Here is a 24,458-nt window from a genome sequence, read left to right on the forward strand (position 1 = left end):
ACAGGGTTTTGTGCTGCTGTTGTAATTCCATCAATAAAATTTATTGCATCTGTAAAAGACTTTGCCCCTTCTGCACACCCATTGTATGCAGGAATCAATTCTGCTAACTTTGATGCGGTTGCAATATCTAGAGCCATGTTGACTGTAGGTATTGGTTCCACGGTTTCATCAATTACTTTAGTTTCGACTTCGTCAGTGGAAATGTTGCTGTTATCGAGAATGTCGATACACTGCGTATATTTAATTTTAGGAACAGAATAGTTTTCCACCTCTTCATTCCATTCTTCTGCATTCAATCTAAATTCGAACCCTTTCAATATAGTTTTATATTTTTGAATATTCTCATTTAAATTTGCCTTTTTTATTTCAATATTCTCTAAACTTCTGGGTCGGTGTTTACTTTTCTTTAAGTTCAGAAATTCCTTGGTAATAATATTTTCAATTTCTTTTAATTCATTCATTTATTCGTGGACCTTAGGAAAAGAAACTAATCAATCTATTTTTGTTACCCTATTCTTTAGTTCATTCCATTTTTTTGGTACTCTTTTCGCTTCCTCTTCGAATTCTGGTTTCCATTTATCTACCATGTATGTTATTTCGTCTAATAAATCCTGATCATGCGTTGCCTTTTCATTCAACTTCGCATTTTTCAAATTAACTTCTGTAGCGCGAACACTATCAAATGTATGCCAGGCATTTAGTTCGGCTATTACCCTATCTGCACAGACAAACAGACATAACACTCGTCAAATTTCCATCGTTCACTCGTGGCGCGCGCATCGTTATTGCTCGAGTTTGACGTTTGCTCACTACCGCCATCTGGTTCGTGATTTGCCCAACTAACTGAAATCAACAGATGTCGTTAGTGTTTGAACGACGATGAATTTGATGAGTAAATGTTCAATGTGTTATGTCTGTTTGTCTGTGCTATCTGCATTTCTAGCCTTTGTACTTCTATATCTATACATTTTGCTTGTTTACCTTATTTTTGGTGTCCTCCGTTTTGCATTTCATACCGGTCAGTCGGTTGACGCCAGTCTCTCCCCTGCTGCGTGTGGGTTGTCGCTCTCACGTGTGGTTTTTTTTTTTTCGTTGCCACTGTACTTCACTTCGCCAGTTAGTTCTCGTCGATTTTTACATTATTCCCCTGCTGCACTGGTTGCCGTTCATGTTCTTGTCCCTCTTCGTTGGGTTTCACTGCGGCCAACTAACTAAAACACTGCTTATCGTTTGGTTGGGTTGTTCTTCGTCCGCACAAATCTCGGGTACTTATTCAAAAGGACGTATGTGATTTTGTAAACAAAGATTCAAACGTCGATTTGTCCAATCTGATGGCACTCCCACGCAAACCAACACCACCAACAGGTAGCCGAAGGCTTTCGCTACCAGTCTATGGTGATGGTTTGCGTGGGGGTGCTATCAGATTGGACAAATCGACGTTTGAATCTTTGTTTACAAAATCACATACGTCCTTTTGAATAAGTACCCGAGAAATCTTCTCGCTGGTCTCGACATATTTGCCCGTTCACTTTTACCACGATTAACACATTTTTTGTTGTTGTTGTTGGGGCCAATATGGCTAGATGAGCCCGTTCACTACTGCACAATTTTATTTTGTTTTTGTTTTGAATTTATTGTGTGGCTACGTTATTCAACCTCACTTCGCGTTGGGCAGTTTGCTGCATTTTTGCTCGAGCAAATTTTGAGTGCGCGCGGAGACACAAATAAAATATAAGCACTGATGCTACTATCACGATTGTTCCAGCGATTACCCGCACTTCGACTGTGTTCGTTTCATTGTGGTTGATAATCGTGTCTGTAAACCACGCCATTTTTCGCACTTCTGATCACTTAGTCACTTTTATTTCCACTGTGGCTTCCAGCTTCTTGACTCACTGAAACGGTCGCCATGAACTATATTTACTCTATAGTTTTAATTATTCATCTTCAATTAGGACTTCTGATTTAAAAGACATGCTTAGTCGAAAGTCAAATTTATACTGTCTCTTCACTTACAATCCTAGTTTCCATTAAGCTTAATTCTACACATTTTTTTGTAAGTCTACATAAGTTTAATTTTCTGGGAGGTGCTTGGGGTTTGTTTTTAAATAACTTGTTGACCAATCGTCTTCCAAGTTGTCGGTTTGCTTCGGTGTGTTTTGTCAAGTGGTTATGTTACATAAGGACCAAAATTGTGTCAGGCGGTTACGGAAAGAATGCGAACAAGAAATTGCCTTGTATGTAATTTGAGCTTTTATTTGATTTTGGAAAGCGGTCGAGGTTAAGTTTATGTTTGGTTCGGGTAGGGAAACATGTGCAAGATATTATTTTGAAGCGAGTAAATACAATTTGTTATTTTAACAACTCATGCACTTGAGTGTTCTGAAACTGTTTCTACTACAAGCTGGTGGTGTCTCGTGACAATTTATGGCCTATGAATGTAATCTTCTTGGGTGAGCTTCATGTCCCATGTAATGAATAATCTTTCTAGGAAATCGAGTATGTTAGACTCTTACCTAATCGGTCGCCTTCATAATATAACTTTTGTTACTTATTTCTAATGCAAGAGAATTTCTTTGCTAAGTCAAAGAACATACTTGTTCGTAGGTTCGAATCAATCTTTTTATTTTCATCTTTGGTTCTTACAGGAAAGTTCGCTTAATCTATTACTACATTTAGGAGTTGATAATTTCTGAAATTATTTTCAATACGCTGTCGATAATTAAGATTGTTGCTATTGGCATTGTTATTCAATTTGGATCGATAATTATATTATTGAAAACATAGAAGAAGTTTGATTGTTTGAATTATTCTCTTGAACTTTTTGAATAACGTCTTTCACGGTATCAACAGTTCCTGCTTTTAGTATAATTTTTGTTCCGCTGGTGAACACTCCATTAATTAGAGCATCCACAGCAACCTTCTTTGCCGCATTGTTTGTCACATCCTCTGGATTTTGTTGTTGTGATTAAGTGCATTTCAGCTTCTTTGCAAAGATTCAATTTGATCAACGAAAGAGTCTAAATTGTCTCACTGATTTTAATTTGGCAATAATTTGATCTGGAGATGTCGAATCTATTTGGTTTCGCCGACGACATAGATATTATGGCACGTAACTTTGAGAAGATGGAGGAAGCCTACATCAGACTGAAGAGGGAAGCTAAGCGGATCGGACTAGTCATCAACACGTCGAAGATGAAGTACATGATAGGAAGAGGTTCAAGAGAAGACAATGTGAGCCACCCACCGCGAGTTTGCATCGGTGGTGACGAAATCGAGGTGGTAGAAGAATTTGTGTACTTGGGCTCACTGGTGACTGCCGAAAATGACACCAGCAGAGAAATTCGGAGACGCATAGTGGCTGGAAATCGTACGTACTTTGGACTCCGCAAGACGCTCCGATCGAATAGAGTTCGCCGCCGTACCAAACTGACAATCTACAAAACGCTAATTAGACCGGTAGTCCTCTACGGACACGAGACCTGGACGATGCTCGTGGAGGACCAACGCGCACTTGAGTTTTCGAAAGGAAAGTGCTGCGTACCATCTATGGTGGGGTGCAGATGGCGGACGGTACGTGGAGGAGGCGAATGAACCACGAATTGCATCAGCTGTTGGGAGAACCATCCATCGTTCACACCGCGAAAATCGGACGACTGCGATGGGCCGGGCACGTAGCCAGAATGTCGGACAGTAACCCGGTGAAAATGGTTCTCGACAACGATCCGACGGGCACAAGAAGGCGAGGTGCGCAGCGGGCAAGGTGGATCGATCAGGTGGAAGATGACTTGCGGACCCTCCGTAGACTGCGTGGTTGGCGACGTGTAGCCATGGACCGAGCCGAATGGAGAAGACTCTTATATACCGCACAGGCCACTTCGGCCTTAGTCTGAATAAATAATAATAATAATATGTCGAATCTTGACATCTCTGCTTTATGTTAGTAATTAAATCATTGAACGTATTGACATTATCCGGCAAACCTAAACGAGCTTTATCAGTTAGTCTGGTTTTGAATAATTTGACTAACATCGAATGTTGGGTATTGTCCGTCAAGTCTTTCATTAAAACGGCACTATCATAGATTTGTATCACAGTAGTAGTCTTTTTTACTAACAGTTGTTCGTAATCAAGAACAAATTCGTTATATTCATTTATGGGATTCAATAAATTTTTACTATTAACGTTTTTTTTTCTATATTGCTTTAAAAGTTGTCAAATTTTACTATCAATAGTGATTTTATATTTTCCATTAGACATTCGTTTGAATAATAATATGTGCATACAAATTTAAATACATATTCTATGCTTTGGATCACGACCACGCGTGAATTTTCAAACTGGTCAACTGGCCCGAACTGGTTAATACAGAGTCAGTTGAGTTCACCTCCCCTAGCAAGTTTCGAAAAGCGCTGCATACCTAAACGATGTGTACCCGATAGGTACATTTTGGCATTTTTGTTTGCTATAAAATGTGAATCCTGATGAACAAGACTCCAGTTGTTGGCAAGAGTCATAGCAGTGAAAGTGCTGAAGAGTTTCTAGTGATATTGTTTGTGTGGAATTTGCAGTCGAGTGTTGTGCTCCAGAGATGAGTGTAATTCCGCATTCAAATTTCTTCGGGGTATAGTTACAGTTACTACTGGTTTACGATGGTTTTTGCTATTGTTTTCAAACCGTTTGTTTTCCTGTTTTTTCGTAGATTTTTATATAAAGTGCATACCGCAATCAACAAAGGCACTATCATTGACAACGTCACTATTATGAAACAAGTTTCCGCTGTATACGCCTTTGCTTTGTCGTTTACGATCAATTCTGTTCTTTTTTGTTATGGTTTATTCTTCACTTGTTGTTCAGCGGCCAGCAGTTGCGCATTACACACTTTTGCAGATAATTATTATATTTGTTATCGATTTCAATGAACGTTTTACACTAGGAGCAATTGGCGTATTTTCTAAAATGTGTTTGCAATTACTGTGCCTAATTTTTAATATGCTTCTACCTCCGCGTTCCATTCCATTCCAGATAATCTATATTCAAATTTGTTCAAAATAATTTTATATTCCTTGATTAAGTCATTCAAGATTTCCTGTTTTTCATTGATTCCCTGTAATGTGCGAGGGCGTTTTATACTTTTGGACAAATTGGCGTATTCTCTTTGTATACACCTATCTATTTCTCTTAATCTATTCATTAAAATTAAAATAATTCATACCTATATCGCACCTTCCTTATTTAATAATCCATGGATGTAGCTCTGCGTGCGCTCTGCATTCCCTGTCGTTGGTTAATTCGTTTTTCTGCCTTCGTGTTGATAATGCCTGCTCGCCGTTGATTGTTACTGCTACCTGGCTGGAATTCCACGCTCACTGTCGTTTGGTCATTTTCCGTTCATTTTTGTTTGTTTTTGTTTTGCACTGTTCCCGATCGGACGGATGAATTAGTTCGATGCCGCTTGCGGTTATATTCGTGTTATAGTCTTGCGTTATTCACACTCCATAGTCTATAGTTAGTTAAACTTTATTCTTTGCTCTTTGAGATACAGAGTTGGAATAGGTCCTAATGGTCTAGAATCTTAACTTAACACTTCTTATCTTCTAACACTTCTTACATTCTACACTTCAAATGGACTTCTTCATTATGGACTTGTAAAAAGACTTCTCTTTCAAAAGACTTCCTCGATTTATTTACACCAAGCTTAACAAACAAAAGGTATGCAATTAATATTCCGGTTAGTACGATGAGGACAACTGTTATTATTTTGACTTACTACACTTACTACCCATTTTACTGATTGTCTTGGCGGCTTTATTTTATTTTTTTTTCTCTCACTGATTTAGATTAGTTTCACTGATTGCAATTTACGCTCGCCATGAAATATCTTACGGTCGCCATGAGATATCTTTACTGTTATTTTAGAACGCAAACCAACAGCGTGTCCGTTTTGGTTAACTTGAAGTTCACTAATCTCTTCGCATCATCTTTATCAAAATCCGTGTGTTTTCCAAAATGTTTGAATTCCATAAATCGAGTTTTCCATGCCTGGTCAATTTTACTTCATCATTGTTTCTCAGAGAGACAACGTCTATTCCTATTGTTACTTATATTTATTAATCTAATCATTAAGGGTTTCACTTGTTTTACTTTATTATTCCTTTGCAGTTAACGTGTGTGTTTTACACTATTTAGTAAATAAGTATGCTCTCTCTTTATATATTCATCAATTGCTCTTAACCTATTCATCAGTTGCAATAAGAAAAATTATGTTTGTATTTATAATACTTTTTTATGTCTTGCCACTATTCTCTATTCATATAAGATTCACATTGATCTCTAGCTTACATATAAAGTATTTATTTGTTCCTCTTTCTGAATCATACCACTTTATTTTCTTCTCATCAGCGCTGCGGTCTTCAGGGTAGTCTGGCTTTGACCATTTGGCCTTTGAATTCATTTGAGTTTGTTTCCTTTTTTCGTTAGATTGATCGCACATTGTTTAATGCAATTTCGTTGGTTGTAATGTTCTTGACGTGTGTTTTCATATGCGAAATGAACGCCTTAAACGTGCCGTACGTCACCAAAATCACTACGATGCTTACCAGTACAATTCAAGACAAAATTTTCAAAACGACTTATCTGCTTTTGTAAACAAAGATTCAAACGCCGATTTGACGAATCTGATAGCTCTCTCACGCAAACCAACACCACTAATAGGTAGCTGAAGGTGTCCACTACCTGTTGATGGTATTGGTTTGCGTGAGAGAGCTATCAGATTCGTCAAATCGGCGTTTGAATCTTTGTTTACAAAAGCAGATAAGTCGTTTTGAAAATTTTGTCTTGAATTGATATGATTCTCATTTCCTCTATCGCGGTATTGTTGGTGACAAAGTTTTCTGTCGAAAACCAACCCATCATTTTGAACTGTTCTATCACTTTTATGTCACTTTTTAACTATGTTGATTTTTCCTTAGATTGCAGCTTTTCGACACAGGTCACAGGCTACAATTAAGTATACTTCACAACCAGGGTTCGTACTTTTCGTTTCGATGAGACGAGATCAAGCGATTTTCGGGTCGGGGAGAATCTTTTTTCGGAGTTTGTAGTGAAAAACATTTTTCTTCCAACCCTCTTTTCTCTAGAGCGAACCTAGTAGATAAGCGCCTACTTGATAAATTTCTTTTTTCGTTTCATCACTTTTACGCCTCACTTACTTTTCGCGTTAAGCAATTACAAAAAATTTACGACCGCGATGGGATTCGAACCTAGAACATCAACAAAAATGGCGACGGGATGCGGTCACTGTAGCCATACCACCACAGCGACTGCATGTAGGGATTAGGTTATTTGTTCTATAAAGCCCACTCTTTTTGCAATTGGTGATGGCATGAAAAGAGACAAGGAGTGTAATATGGCGTCAATTGAAGTAATATTTTCTGGCAAACCTAATCTGGCTTTGCCCGTGAGACAAGTTTTTAAAAATTTGATTGCTGTTGGTACTTGCTCAGCTGATGTCAATTCAGCTAATAAATTGGTTTTGATATCAAAAGACATTTTAGCGGGTAATGATATACTAGGAATAGGTGCTGTTCGTTCTATTTGATCTGGTTTTACGTTTAGCCGTTGGCAAAATATTGCAACTTTTGCTATGCTTCTTAAAGAATGCTTTGTTGGGGCAATTATCGAATTATCTAAAAGGTGTATGGATTTGTTATTTTCAGTGTCTGATACGCTTCAACTTCTTCGTTCCATTCTTTTCCAGTTAGTATGTATTCAAATTTATTCAGTGTCCTTATATTCTTTAATTAGATCGTTTAGGATTTCTGTTTTTGTATGTATTCCTCTTAGTGTTCGTGGCCTATTTTTGCTTTTTGATAAATTTATGTACTCTCTCTGTATGTATTAATTGATTTCTTTTAATCTATTTGTAAAATTTGGGGCTCCTCTCAAATTCCAAATTTTAACTCGTTCGCTTGCGAAGGATAAGCTTGCGAGTTTGTTATGGTGGTGGACTGGTCGGAACTCAATCTAAACCCTTGCGTCGCGCTCAGACCAATCAGGATAGTTTCCTATTACCTGACAGTGGAGGCTAACAGTGGTTTAGGGTGCTTTTCCTCAAATAAATTACCGTTCGCCAATAATGACACGCCGCAAAGCGGGTAGTCTACAAACCGGGGAATGGTAATATATTTGTAACCAACTATTCCTTTGTCTTCAGACCAATCAGGCTAGTCTCCTAGTACCTGACAGTGGAAGACGCGGGAAAAACCTTTACAGAGTCCAATTAATACTCGCACTGTCGAAATGACACGCCGCTCAGCGGGTAGTCTACAATCCAGAGTGCAAGTGTTTAACTGGAAGATCAAGTTTGAACTTAGAAAAATTCTCAGACCAATCAGGATAGTTTCCTATTACCTGACAGTGGAGAATTTGTTTAAGTAAAAACTTAAAGAGATGTCAATATATTTACCTGAGAATTTCTTTGAAGAAGGAGCAGCCGACACGATCGAGGTTCCAAACACAAGTCAATTTCTGTATTCAAGGTACAGGGTATTTATACAATTTTTGGATGATAATTCTAACTTACATCTATTGAAAAAGAAGATTCCGTCACGTCCTGTGAAAAGTTTTATTACCGGTCCTCTCAATGGACTTCAGACATTTTTCCATTGTTCCCTATCTATGAAACCTGTCAAAATTCTGAGCATAGAACTTTCCTACAGGGTCCGGTCCTACAACGATTATCGCGCTAATTTACGACCTTAGTAATAAAAAACGCTCCTACATTGAACGAGACGGATCGATCGTACATTCTTTTGTTATCCCTTTTTTCGTTCAGTCCCTTGCGCTGCACAATTGCATCCATGCCTTTTCACTCGAACGATCGAGTGATCGTGCACCGTGCGTACGTTTTACGACTTTTCTCGCTTATCTATGTTCGCCGCCCCGGACGGTGCGTCGTACGCATGGTGCGCGATAGGAGTCAGACCTGCTGTCGGTCGTATGTATTTTGTTTTTCCTACTCTCCTAGTACCCTAGTTCCTTGTCGTCCCATTGTTTCATCACGTTGCGGTGAGAGAGCAAATTCGTTAGCGAGTGCCAAAACGAAGCAAGTAGCTGCCATCCGAATCCGTAGATGTCGTATAGGATCCTTCCATGGATCAGTGTGTCTATGAAGAATTTCACTATGCGGCAAAACATGTATATTCCGATCGCCGTCGATGTTATATTTCCCAGCCAGGTTGACCAAGAAAGGAATTTTGACCAATATTTGTCGAATAAGTTGTTGATAACCTTTTCCGACACCGATGCATCAAAGCTGAATCCTTGTAAATCTGGGTGGCGTCCGGATATCATCTTATGAAGTACCGTTGAAGCTATCTTCCTATCGCCTTGTTCGTAGACCATATTCTTCATTTTGTCCAAACTTTCTGCGTCGTAGACTCCACTCTGCATCAGGCTCGGTAACGATGTATAACGAATACCGGTTTGCACTCCAAAATATAGAGTACTTCAGCCGCAACAATCGCGGTGTGTCCTGATCTTTTAACGATGTTTGATACGAATTCCGTAGGGTTTACTCTAGCTAGGGTTAGTTTGGTTTCGAGCAAGGCCTTATCGATCTTACACATCTCCGTCATTACTGTGGTGTATACCTCGTTCAATTTTTGTCCTAGATAGCTTTCCACTAAGGTAATCTTCGAGTTAAAATATGTGAAGAGATCTAGGTTTCTTCCATCGCTTGCTTTCCTTGTAAAGGGTGATCTGTATCCCTTCGATTCTAGAATGAATATTCTAGGATGGTCAGTAATGTACCCGTCGAATCCACACAACTGTGTCTTTTCTTTAGCTCTTATTGAGAACAGATGCTTATCCGAAATCAAGGTGTATACAGTCTTTGATTGCTATTCGACTGTATCGTAATCATAGGTTTTGTTTACATTTCCTTGATATATGACCTCAAATTCTGTTTCTTCGCACTGTCTCCGTAAATCAACATCCCATGTCATATACCCGAACTCTGCATCTAAACACTATCCTATACTGTATGTGCATACTATTCCATTTCGTAATGTTATTTGGTCATTCTCTACGTCTGCTGTAGCTGTGTAATCATACAGACTTATTTCATACTGGTAGAACACCAATGCTCCTTCCCAAGTATACGTCGGTGTTCTATAAACCCCTCCATTGCATGATGTTCCTTTAAGACTTCCGACTATTAGGGTTTCCCCTCGTGCTGTACTATTTCGTTTTAGTTCTCCGATTTTATGTCCTTCGGCCAGTGTAACGGATCCAACGATTTGTGGTAACTTGCACTCATCGGAGGTAAATTCCTTCACTATATACGCATATCCATGCTCGTAATCTGCCGTATGGGAGAACATTCCACAATGCCTTATTGATCGTTTAATTATTACCTTGCATTGGTGTATTCTAGTTAATATCTTTGGACTTCTTTGGAGTACTTGGACTCGTGTCTCCATCGTAGTCAGATTTCGGGTTGGTGGGACACAAGGTGCAACGTCCATTAGTGAATAACTCGTGATATTAATGTCATTGCTCGCGCAATCATAGGCAATCAATCCTCTCAATTCACTGCCTATTGCCTCTCCAATACATAATAATAGCATTATTATGGTAATGGTCCAAAAATTCAAATGTATGGCCCGTGTTGCGCTTACTTGTTAGTTGTCCACCTTTAATGCCTTTCTTTCTCGTTCGTCTGAACTGACTGTTACGTATTTCGTTGAAGCCGTGAGACCGTTACCAGCCCAGGTACATGGCTTGATTCTTCGACGTTTTCTTCTCTTGTTTTCGTTACCCTTTGTCGAAATTGTCAACGTCGCTGGTATCTTCCTTTTGACTGCTCCGCCCGTCCGCAATAGTAAACGCTGAATTCTGGTTGCTTCTCCTGGAACTTCGCATATTGTCATCACATTTGCTCTCCCCCCATCGTAGTTGAATGATGCCTCGTTGATTGCTTCCTTGACTTCGATGGTTCTCGATGGTGTGATGAACACATTGTTCAGCGGTGTTGCGTTACTAAATACGATGCTCTCGTCGTTCCTGGTTGCCTCGTCGTTGAATACGATGTTCTCGTTGTTCTTCGTTGCTTCGTCGCTGACTACGATGTTCTCTATTAACCAACCCTTTTGTGCCAATGTTGAGTTGTCACCATCACTCATTGTCCACCATCACTGATTGCTTGCCGTCTGTTGGTTGCATCGGTACTAATGATTCATTATCTCCGCCAATTATCATTACCGCTTTACTTGCCGTAGGTTCAATTAGTTCCTTAACCGGTTGTTCATTTTGTGTACGATATACGTCCAACACTGCTACGCTGGACGCTGCCCGGGTATAGATTCCTTGGATCGTTTTTATCTTAATCTTGTGAACCTTTTGATCTCTGGCTTGTATTACTTCGATGACTCTACCCTTTAACCAGTTTCGTCTATTGTCGCTATTATCGATAACTACTACATCATTAACCTTGATATTTTTGGTCTCTGTATTCCATTTCTGCCGTTGTGCTATTAATACTCCGCCTGCCACCTATTCCAGAACTAATTGCTATAGTGTGTAGCAAATCTCCAATGCTCTCGCTCCAGGTTGTGAGTTTTTATCATAAACAACGGTAAAAACTGTCCTGACCTACCTATTAATATGTGGAACGGCGTAAGCACTTCATCATCTTCTCCATCCAAGGGAATATGGGTCAAGGGTCGTGAATTTAGGAAATACTCAGCTTGAATTAGGGCTCCTCTTAGCACCTCCACTGTTGGTGGACGTGAATTGATCATTTCCTTTAGTGTGTCCTTAATTATTCTGATGAGTCTCTCCCAAGCTCCTCCGAAATGTGGTGCTCTTGGAGGATTAAATTCCCAAGACAACTCAAGTTTGATGGCTTCCCCGGAAATCATTCGATCGTTTATGTTAGCCATTAATATTTTCATCTCATTATGAGCGCCTACGAAGTTGGTTCCATTGTCGCTGTAGAGATGCGATACCTTGCCTCTACGACCTTGGAAATTCATAAAACACAGCAGGAATGCGTCCGTGGACATATTTTCGGCTAGCTCGATATGTACCGCTCGTGAAGACATGCACGTGAATATGGTTCCCCATCGTTTCTCTTTAGAGCGATTGACTGCTACTTCGGATGGTCCAAAATAATCTACTCCGGTATGCGTGAATGGATATATGAATGGACTCGTTCTGCATGCTGGCAGGGGTGCCATCTCTGGATATATTGGCCTTACGCGCTCATTCATACAATATTGACATCTTGCCTTTACATACTGAAAGGCTGCGTTAAGTCCGACGATATGGTACTTTTGCTGAAGTGCAGCTAGAACGGATTTGTCGGTTTGATGCTGAAACATGCGATGATACCAGTTTATGATTAAATGGGTGATGTGATGCCCTTTCGGTAGTATTACAGGATTTCTTGCTTCTTTAGGAAGAGTTTTAATATATTCAGCCTGCTTCGAAAACGCATTACTCCTTGCTTATCAAGTTGCGGCATCAATTTTGATAATGGACCGATTGTTGTTACTTGTTTATTTTTCTGGAGATCCTTTATTTCATCTGGGTATGCGTCTTTCTGAGCCTTTCTATATAATATATTCTCGGCCTTTATCCGATCCTTCATATTTAAGGCCTTATTAAAACACTTCCTCTGACACCCAAATTGGAAGATCTTTATCATTATACAGATCCGGAACAGTAGTTTCCACCAACATGAAAATCTCTCCTCCTGGATTACATTGTCTTGACATTCGAGTAATCCAACGAATTTTGCCTCTTCGGTAGTCTCCTTTGTTTCTTCCTTTGGCCATTCACACATTGGCGATCTTAAAATTCTGGTCCCGTTGCCCAAATGGAGTTCTTAACAGCCTTCTTAGTCCCTTCGTCAGCTGGGTTCTTATCCGTAGGAACCCATCTCCATTGATCCATCGTCGTTGTATCCAGAATTTCTCTTACTCTATGAGCAACGAACTGTTTATACTTCCGATGATCCGAGTTTATCCAAGCTAGTACTGTCCTAGAGTCCGTCCAGAACGTGTGGCGTGTGATATTTAGACGCGTTTCCTTTATTATAGAGTCCGTTAGTCTGATGCCGAGCAATGCAGCTTGAAGTTCTAATCGTGGTATAGACAGTGCTTTAATGGGAGCTACTCTTGATTTGGCTGCTAGTAGTGTTACGTTAGTATTGCCTCCGCTTGCCTCCGACTTCTCGGAGGCGTCTACAAATGTGTGTAGCTCCGCTTGGTTATTGTCATTGCTTAATATCCATCTCGGGATTCTAACTATACTGGTCGTTTGCACCAGTTCCAGCCAACGTTCCCACAGCTCGAAGGTTATGTCAGAGATAGGGTTGTCCCACTCTGACGTTTCCTTGTGTATTTCCTGTAGTAGAATTCGTCCATGGATCGTAACATTAGAGATTAATCCCAATGGATCAAATACGCTCATCACGAATGATAATACTTCGCGTTTTGTTGGCTTCCGATTTCTACACGACACTTCTTCTGGTAGCGCTTTAGATCCACCTTGAATCCTATATTATCCTTATTAGCATTCCAAAAGATTCCTAATATTTTTGCGGTGTCGTCTCCCTTTCCTTCGAGTTATTTTATCATATCCTGGTCTGTTCTTTCTGCTGGTATAGTTTTCATTAACTCTGGGCTGTTCGAGCAGATTTTTGTAATAAAAAATCCTCCTTCTTGGTGTGCTTTTATCACCTGCTCGGTTGTGTCTATCGCCTTTTGAAGCGAGTTAAAACTATCTTCATAGTCGTCGACGTAGTGCTGGTTTAATTTCGGATCGTGTGCCAATGGAAATTTGTCTTGCAATCGTTTTGCGTTATGATTTTTTGCTGCTTGAGCACATGATGGCGAACACGTAGATCCAAATGTCATTACCTCCATGACATATATTTCAGCACATCTGTCTTGCTTGCAGTCACGCCACAGGAATCTTTGCGCATTCTGATCCTCTTTTCTTATTTTTACCTGATGGAACATTTCTTTAATGTCCCCACCAGACTACGTATTTTCCATTCCGGAAACGGATTCGTATTCCAAACAGCGACGTCGTGCTGTCTGGTCCTGATAATAAGGCTGAGTTGAAGGACTCACCTTTAATGTTTGCAGCTGCATCGAAGACCAATCTTGGTTTCGGTGGGTTCTTGTTTTGATTAATTATAATGAAGTGTGGTAGGTAAAATATCTTGTCCACGTCTTCCATTAATTCCTCCGCAGTGAGCTTCCTGGCGTAACCCTTTTTAACATAATCTGACATTGTTTCAATAGCCCATCTCTCCAATTCGACGTTCGTTTTCAATTTATTCTCCAGACTCCTCAAGCTTTTCATGCCCATCTCGAAACTGTCTGGAAATTTATGGTTGTCATACTGCCATAATAATCCAACTTCGTATCTGCCTTCCGTGTATTTTAGCGTTTCGTTCAGAGTTGTTAAGGCTCGTTTATCTTCCGATGATTGCGGTAATTCGTTGAAGGTTTAACTCCAAAATCCTCGGTTGAAAAATAGTTATCCATTAACTTCCTCAATCCTTCCGCTTCGTGTTGAAGCACCATTGTGTGTTCAGTTGGTGAGTTCGTGGATAGCTTTCCGTAGATCAGCCAACCTAACTTGGTCCTCATAGCGATTGGTTTACCGGGTCGTCCCCAACGATGTTCGTGTCCTATAAGAAAATAACCATGGTTAATACCAAGAAGAACGGTTGGTCGAATCGCTCCGAAGTCTTTTATAGGAAGTCCGCTTAAGTGGGGATATTGCCTTTGCAATTTATCATAATTCATGCTTTGTAAAGGAAGTTTTAGATTATTTATGGTTAGGATATCCTTTAGGGTGTAGATCTTTTTTGACGTTCCCCTTATTTTCAATTGAACGCTACGACTCTCATTATGATCTGTGGTAAATTCTTGTGTCCATGACAACTGTAGCGGATGGAGTTTACCTTTTAAGTTCAATTCCTTGGCCATATCAGCCTCTATTAAGGAAAGTGAGGATCCAGGATCTAAAAATGCGTATGTTTTAACAGACTTGCTTCCGTTGTATAACGTTACGGGCACTATCTGATAATGAGTCGATGATGTCGTAGCTGTTTCTTTATGGTTGTTCACCACTTCAATATCCTCCGTGCAAACATCCTGCTTACTGTGAAGCATTCGGTTATGTTTCCTTTGACAGCCGTCCATTCCGCAAGCCTTTTTTCTTGGGCAGTTAAGCAAATTATGATTTGAAGATGTTAAACAACTAAAGCATAACCGTAGCTTAACGGCCGCCTGGAATCTCTCTTCGATCTTCATTTTTCGAAAGGCCTTACATTCAGTTGCCTTGTGTCTGCCAGGTTTCTTACATATCTGGCATACGTTTAGTTTCACCTTAACAGCTGATGGCTCATGATGGTTAATCATCGCTTTCTGACGTGCAGGTGGCGTATCAATTTTCATCGCTCTTGCCGTCCTAGCGAATGGTTTTAACCAGTTTTCCAAATCGTCCAATGTCTGGACCTGCAATTGATTTGGCTCGTTCAAGTAATATTCAGTTCTCTTAACCTGAATGCTATATGGGAGTTTTTTAACTAGCTCATCTACCAGCCTATTATCAGAGAGATATTTTTCTTGCCCGATCATCTTTATGTTATTGACGAGGTTCTCGAGTGCGTCCGCCATCTCGATTACTACCGTCTTGGATTCCTTCCTAATCTTGGTGCTCCCAAAGTGCTCTTCGAGTCGGAGCATTATATTCGGTACGTTATTAGAGTCCATCATTAACTGATGGACACTTCTAGCGGCTAACCCATATAGAACTTGTTGTAACCTACTTAAATTTTCTAGGTTATTAAAGGCACCTTGCTCGGTAGTTTTTTCATATGCCTGCTTAAAGTTCGGCCATTCCTTAGCCAGACCACCGAATCTCGGTAAGCGCATTAGCGCTTGCCGTTTCAAGTATATGGTCCAATCTTCCTTTACTTCTTCTTCTTGTTTCAAGCCGATTCCGGCTAACGTTTTGGAAATATCAGAAGTTGCCTTCTGTTGTTCATGAAGTATTTGTTTAAGGAATGCTTCTGTCGGGTTGCTAGAGACTACTGCAGCAGCCGACTTCAATTTTGTTATCTCTAATATTATGCGTTCGCATTTAACGCACAGAAATATTTCCTCAGGTTTGGGTTTCGATTTAAGCTTAGCGCATGACGGGTGGAACCACCTGTCACACTCTGAACATTCCACCATGTACTCATCCTTATCGTCAGGATCATGGCACATGCGGCAGTTTCCCGCTTTGTTATTCACAAAATATTTGGACATTTTGAGTTATTTAAAGTTTTGTCACAATTTTAAACCTGAGTGTTGGCCGAACTTTAAGGCTTATCTGCACTTAAGGTTTTTTAGGATAAGTTTTATCCACGAATTTCGTGAGACTATGCTCGACAACCTTCTGGCGAGGTGTGTTTTCCCAATGGGTTAAACTAAATTGTTTTGTCTCTGAAATTCTGCCTTTAGGAAGGGGCTGTCGCTTCCAAGTTTTATAATGATTGCCTTGTTTTACTTGCTCTGTGATTTATTAATCACAATATTGCCTACAAGGGCTCCTCTACAATCAACCAGGATTTTAGCCTTGCTAGCTTATTGCCTCTAAAGGCACCTTGCACTTCCTCGCGGAATCGTGCTATTCTCCTCAGAGAATCCCTGTGGTTTTGTGATAGTTGCCAATATGGCTTAAATAAGGATTGTTACTTACCAACCTTCGTTGAGACCTTACCTTGGTCTTTTGGATACCTTTATTATTTTATCACTGCTTTAGGGGTATTCCGGTTTGTGCTAAACTTAGCACCTTGTACTTGTATTATTCCGGGATCGTGCTAAACTAGCACTTGCACTTGTGTTTTTCCGGTGTTGTGCTAGCACTTGCACTTGCAGTTATTCCGGTTTTTTCTAAAGTAGCACTTGCACTTGTAGTTATTCTGCGGTTGTGCTAACTTAGCACTTGCACTTGCGGTTATTCCGATTGTGCTAACTTAGCACTTGTACTTGCGATCGCGGGTTAAAATATACTTGACTTGATCAAATATACTGACATGAGTCGATCTTCGAGATTAAATAATCTCCTCTCTGGAAGGTCACCATGTAAAATTTGGGGCTCCTCTCAAATTCCAAATTTTAACTCGTTCGCTTGCGAAGGATTAGCTTGCGAGTTTGTTATGGTGGTGAACTGGTCGGAACTCAATCTAAACCCTTGCGTCGCGCTCAGACCAATCAGGATAGTTTCCTATTGCCTGACAGTGGAGGCTAACAGTGGTTTAGGGTGCTTTTCCTCAAATAAATTACCGTTCGCCAATAATGACACGCCGCAAAGCGGGTAGTCTACAAACCGGGGAATGGTAATACATTTGTAACCAACTATTCCTTTGTCTTCAGACCAATCAGGCTAGTCTCCTAGTACCTGACAGTGGAAGACGCGGGAAAAACCTTTACAGGTATAAAATAATTGTTTATAGTTGTAAATAAATGATACATTCGATTGGGCTTGCTATTCATGAAAAAAAATTAAACCTTGCTAACTTTAAAAAAATCATCTAACTGAATTTATATTTGTTGTAACTGATATCAAAACACTTTTATCACAACACTTTTGTTTTTTAAATATTCGAAGATTCCGATTTGTCACTAGGTCGCCATGAGCTATGTTTGCCGTAGATGCTACGCCGAAAGAGGATTGCGGTATGATCGGATCAAACGACAAGTCATGCGAGTACTTTTTTACTGATCAACGTTCTTTATTGGTCTTGCTTTCTTATATATTAGGGTTTACACTTCTTTGCTTATGCTAGGTACATGTTTGATGTTTGTTGTTTATGACTGAGTGTTCTTGGCATTGGGTGCCGTTACGCTTGGGATTTACCGTTTATGACAGTCACGACTAAAGGTGAGAAGTTTACCTGATCTGACAGTTTTAATGTTTGGGTTTTTCTTTGATGGAAGGTTGTTATAGGTATGAAAGGTATGTTATTTTGGGGATTTCGTTGTAAACATTTAATCGTGCTTTAATTATAAATGTGCTATATGGAAATTTACGTTCAATAACTAATTGCTAATTATGGGATGCTACACGTCTTACGAAGTCAATTTTTTTTTATCACGTTTCACCACTCTTCTCAGTTCTCACTTCACTTGAAGCACGTTTTTACTTTACGTGCCTTAATTAGTCTCACTTCTTGCAACCATCTGCGGCTCAGCGATTCACTTTTACTTTTCACTTAACTGTTCTTTATAACGACAGATTTACTGCCGGAGTTCTAATTTCACGCACGATAAATCTCGTACACTTGTCGATCTTTGGGCGCCGACAACACAATCAACGTCGTGACACTTCCGATAATGAATTTACTAGTTTTCCTCTCTGGAGCCACCAAAATGTTTGGGGCGAACCGAACATTAACAAGAGGAAGTGTGCTATGGTGCTTTCGGATTTCAATGACCGACTCACATGCAAGAACTACTTGCAACGCACTTGCATCTGTACCCGGCAGTTTTTACTGTCTCTGTCTGCTTATCGCAATTCTTTTTTCTTAACTATCAACGACTCATCGTCGCCAAGATTTACGACCGCATCTTTGGGTCGCTCTATTATGATCGATTCTGGGTCTTTATTTTCTTAATGATTATTCGTCTCTGCTTACTTACTTGTACGTACCCTACAGTAAGGATGATAATCTAAACATAAAGTGCCAAGAAAATGCCATGCGGCGCGCTGATAGTAATTTTCAACAAACCCAATGACGCACAAATGATTCATGTACATAATGATTGCTAATTCCGTCTACTGTAACTACATTGATTGATTTAATTAACAGAGCGTTCGTAACAGGCACGTTTCTCTTTATTCGACTGGGGCAGGGTTACTACAGGTTTCACTCCGAAATCCTCAGTTGAAAAATAGTTTCGGAGCATATCATCTAGATTGCTTAAATCTACAACCATTGAATAAATGGTTTCGTCAGTGGATGATGTTATGCTTCCAAGCAATGTCCAACCTAATTTGGTTTTTATTGCGTATGGTCCTTTTCCGCGCCATTCCAGGTGCGTGTTGTCTATCCCGATCAGGATTGTTGGCTTTGCGTTCTTGTATCCTTCCAATGTAACATCATCAAACTGTTGGTCCTTGAATTGGTCCTCGAAATTTTTCAGGTCAATTGATTGGGTTGGCAAATGGAAATTTTTAACAGTTTGGACTCCTTTCATCGTATACTGTCGATTCGTTGTTCCTTTTATCTTTAGTGAAACATATCGACTTTCAGTGTCCATACTAATGTTTTGAGTCCAATTGAGGGTAATCATTTCCTTTTTGCCTTCCAATTTCAAGAAATCGGCAATTTCTTGATCGATCAGCGTGGAACGATCCTTGGTCTAGGAAAGCGTAAGTCTGAATTTTCCTAGCTCCATTACTGAATTCTACCGAAATAATCTGATATATGATCTTCCTTTTGAATTCCTGGTGATAGTTCGCCGTTTCGATTTTCTTCTGGACAATTGGCTTGATTGGCCTTTTCTCATGAAGTGTCGAGTTATGCTTTTTGTTACAACCTTTAACGATGCATCTCAGAGAGCTTCTGCACTGAGATGAACGATGTCCTAGTTTTAAACAATTGAAACAGAGAGTTTTGGAACGAACAAACTGAATCTTCTCTTCAGTTTTCAATTGCTTATAATTCTCGCATTGGTAAAGTCGATGTTCGTTCTTGCATAACACGCATGAACTTCGTGACGCTTGATGGATATTAATTGAGGATTTTTTCTCGGTTTGCTGAGTCATCGATTTCAAAACTCGGAAGCTTTTGCTTTTAGAGTTCATCCAGTTGCTCAAATCTGCCAGGGATGGAGTTGCCGCATTAGCATTACCGATTAGTACATCTGCCCACTGCAGCTGCATTGAATGCGGTAATTTTTCTACGATGTCTTGTATCAGCCGGTGATCGTTAAGATAATCCATCTTGGCTAGCGCTGCCATATTGTTGACCAGGGTCTCCAGTGCTTCCGAGATTTCTAGCACTGAGTGGCTAGATTCCTTCTTTATTCTCGGGATGTTCGAGACTAATTCCCGGTATATTATTTCCGCGTTTCCATAATTTTCCTCAAGTCTCTTCATAATTTTTGAAACATTGATGGGATTTAAAATCAAATGTTGCACGCATTTGGCCGCCGTCTTTCTCATCATCTTCCTTGCACAAACGGCAATTTCCCAGGGGGTTAATGACGATTTTCACTGACGACATCTTGAGTTGTTGATTTATTCAATCAACGCACAGTTCAATTACTCCTTAGAATCTGGCACGTTGCTATCCAGTTATGCTCCTCCGAAGGTGTTTCCAATTCCAAATGTAGTCTTTGATATCTCTTAACCTATTCGTCAGTGATATTTAACTTCAAGTAGAAGTAACACACACGAAATCATTAATTTACTATTCATCAGTTTTAATCAAAAACTCCTTTTTTTCAAATAATTCTGAGTCTGTTTATCGGTAATTGTATTTATTATTCTTACGAGATCCGGTTTACGTTTTATCGGGTCAAGGAAATTGTACGGAACCTTACATTTGTTAGCAATATTTTTATTATAAGATATAGCAATCACTTTATATCCCTTTTTTATCACTATGATTAAAGTGCGTTTAATTAGTTTCCAGTTTAAGTTCACGTTTGATGCAACGAGGGCATCGTTCGCTTAGCCTTTTATTTTCCGGCGAATAATTTTGCAAATTACATGGAATTTATTTCGATTAACGATAGTGGCACCATGTCTCCGCGTGTACCACTCGACTAAATCTTCGGCATCTTTAATCCACGCATAAAAAGTATCAGTTTTGGAATTTGGATGCTTTTCACTTTTGTCGCACTCAATCTGGCATCAATTACACTAGTTTCGTTCACCCAAAGCTCATACGACCACGGACATAATTAAAACAAAAATCTAGGTTTCTTAACTTTTATTTTCGTGCAATAATACGCTTCATTTTTATTTCTTTTTTGCTTTTTTTTTTCTTAATCGTTTATGATGTTCATCCAGTTGTATGCAGAAATGGATGTTGCAACGAGTGTCGCCACTAGTGCATTGGCTGTTTCAATATCAACGTTTGTTGGTTGCAACAGACCGTGTCACACTTTTCATCCGGCTCATTATTATATATATTGAAGCGACATCTTCTCGGCTTCTTGGTTTGAGATAATCTCAATATTCTCTCCTTGTCTTCATGAACAGGATGCTTCTCCTCTCTGGAGCCACCAATGTTATATGTGTACTGAAATTTTATATCGCGCAAAGGTTCGATATATGAATAAATTACAGCCGACAATTAACTCTATCGACACTTGTATGCTTTGCTGTGCTAGTTCAAAGACTTCAATCCTGTCTTGATTTTTTTGTATGCCTTGGCATAGAGTAAATAGAAGAAACTACCAGATTCCATATGGAGGCTTGGAAGAGGAAATGTTGTGCGATTTATATAGTAACCAAAAATGGCCACCCGCTCGCTTCCAAATCCACTTCTATAAAAAAACACATATCTGCTGTATTCTACTATAACACTATGATAAATATGACCGTTACAGATTCTAACTAGAAAACGACGAAAATTCACATGGCACTGATTTGCGATCATAGGCAGTATAAATGTCTTCTAACTTGTTGTTTAATTTGCCAACATCATCACAAAAGTTATTTGTTGTTCGCTTTCAAAACGTTTTTTTTTGTTGCTATTTCTCGATTATTTTATAAACTAAGAGCACAGTCGGACTTCGGATTCGAAGATCCATGTTCCAGATCTGTCCTGTCACGGTCGCCATGTGATATTTCTTACAAGCAAACCCTTAATTTGAGTAGTCGTGACGTCATCTAAAGAAGGATGGAAAACATTAAAAATGACATAAAATCACTTTGAACTGTTTACTGTAATTCCTATTAAATCGGCTCAAATTCTTATGCATAATGCTATTATGGGTTGAGCTTTCCAGTCTCTGTAAATTGCGAAGGTTTTTTAAAGTGTTGAATGCTCAAAATGGCAATTGATATTTCCTAGTTCGTTCTTCAGTCAGTTCTTCCTCGCATTCGAGAAGCTATTCTGAAGTAAACTTTGAAAAATATCGAAAGCTTTTGGGCGTGAGCTAACGAAAACAACCGTTTCATTTTGATACAAGTCTAAGACTACTTTATTTGAAATTAATTGAAAGTTTATATACAAATTACTTACATCTAATGTTTACCTGATCCTAATCTACATTGCAGCATCGAACGCCCTTTTCATTGCCCGTCTTCCTCGACAACGATAAGTCTATTACTCTCTTTCTCTTTGAAGGCTGCGCTCGCCTTTTCCTATGTGTGTATTATCAGTTTGGCATGTCTGTCTGCCTGTTCTCATGTTGATGTTTTCCATAGAACATTTTGAAGAAAACTGTCTTATCAAGGAGTTTTATTGCTCAGCAACAATACCGCTTGATGCATATCAATTTACTTGCTAGTTCTGATTCATACGCAAACCACCAACGATCTTGCCATTTATTGAAGGGTGAAAGGGGAAGTGGCAGGCTAAAATTTGTTTTTATGCCGTTACGCCTCTGAGCAATTCTCTGTGAAATCATGATTGATTTTCGAGATGTCAATTTTGTATTTTTTGATTTCTCTGAAGTTTTGCATATACATTCTTTGTGATCAAAAAACATAATTTTCATCATTGGTTTGCCATTTGCCAAAAACAACTCGAACACAAAGATTGTGTATGCAAAATTTCAGAGAAATCAAAAATACAAAAATAAATCGACCTTCGATTTCACAGAGAATTGCTTCTATGCAACCAAGGAAAAAGGTTAGAATTTACCTAGTAGTTATAATTTATGACCTACTGAGAATGGAATGGGTAACAATAAATTTAGGTCTTTATCTTTCGGATTGAATTTCAAGATTTTGTGTTGCGTACACTCCGCTTAGTCTGAGAAGGTTGTTGGAATCAGTTGTGTAGCTCTGTTTTTTACTCAAAGAAACCAATACGACTTTTAAGATTATTTTGGTGTTATAGCTGGTGGAGACATTAATTAAGGTACCCGTCCCCGCTTTCATTGCCATAGTTTCTGCCACTCCATGTGCAATGCCTTCTAACTTGTTGGTTAATTTGCCAAACGCTTCACAAAAGTTATTTGTGTCTCCCTTTTGCTTCGTGCTTTCAACACATGTCTTGGCTATTCTTTCCCAATATTTTATAAACTGAGACTGAAACTGTTGGAATTCGGACACGAAGATTGCAGGTTCGAGTCCTGTAATGGTCGCCATGTGATATTTATTCCAAGTAAACCCTTAATTCGAGTAGCCGGGGACGTCTTCTGAAGAAGGATGCAAAATATTCAAAGTGACTAAAACCACGTTAAACTATTCACTGTGATTTCTATTAAATTTCTCCAATCACTTTGCATAATGCAATCATGGGTTGAGCTTTCCAGTCTCTGTGAAATGTCTTGTTGGCAACTTGCTACTTGGTTTAAGTGACACTACAATTATGGTCGTTCGGATAGAGCAGTGTATAGATGGATGCTCCCATCGGGGGTAGTACACATGCTTTTGTTGGTCGATGATATGGCCGCAGTACTTTCAATCTGCGTGCACTCCACAGACCAGTTTTATCATCTTTGTTTACGAAATAACGAATGTTTTTTTGTTTTGTTTTGATCGCGTGCACGGCATTTAATTCACTTCACGGTGATGTTTTTGTTGGTTTTTTTTTCTTCATGCAAGATTATTGGGCTTGATACTCCTGTCTGCCACGTTCTTAACTACTGCTTTCATATGGTTATGATAAACGCGAACAATCGCGTAGGCTACCCCTATTACGAGGATTGTGATTAGCACTATCGCGATAAGTATGATTTCCTCCACTGCAATGTTATTCGTTATCACATTGTCGCCGAACCACGTAATTTTAATTACTTTTTGTTTCATTTTGTAACTATTTAGGAGACCGCGTGCAGTTCTTTTGATCACGGGTTGCCAAATGATGTTCTTACATAGGACAGAAAAACACCATACAGTTTAACGTCTAAATTTAGAATGCATCTCTCTTTACTTTCACTTAACCTAATTAAAGTCTAGTTACCATCTAGTTATTCTACCTTGAACTCGGGTAGCACAATATTTGGAATAACCCAAAAGCCATAATACACATTATGCGCTCAAAGCATAACGGTTGAGGACAATAATATTTTAGTTCTCTTTGCCAACCTCTCCGTCTAGCCCTCGTATAAACGCCTTTTTTGTTGTAAATTTATACTATGTATGGACCTTTTCTTTAGAAAAAGAATGTTCGTTTGGTTTGGAAGTTAAAGATCAACTGTTTATTCAATATTACTTTTCTTTGCAAGAAGTTTCGTTACACAAAATATCAATTG

The 24,458-nt window shown here is 39.3% G+C and overlaps 1 protein-coding gene across 1 annotated transcript in view; it reads left to right on the forward strand.

Annotated features, from left to right (window-relative positions):
* LOC134227750 (myotubularin-related protein 9) overlaps positions 1–24,458 on the forward strand; it is a 155,275-nt gene that overhangs the window by 91,966 nt on the left and 38,851 nt on the right. The window lies entirely within an intron of this gene.

This window comes from Armigeres subalbatus, chromosome 3, assembly GCF_024139115.2.
Source record: "Armigeres subalbatus isolate Guangzhou_Male chromosome 3, GZ_Asu_2, whole genome shotgun sequence".
Taxonomy (NCBI): Eukaryota; Metazoa; Arthropoda; class Insecta; order Diptera; family Culicidae; genus Armigeres; species Armigeres subalbatus.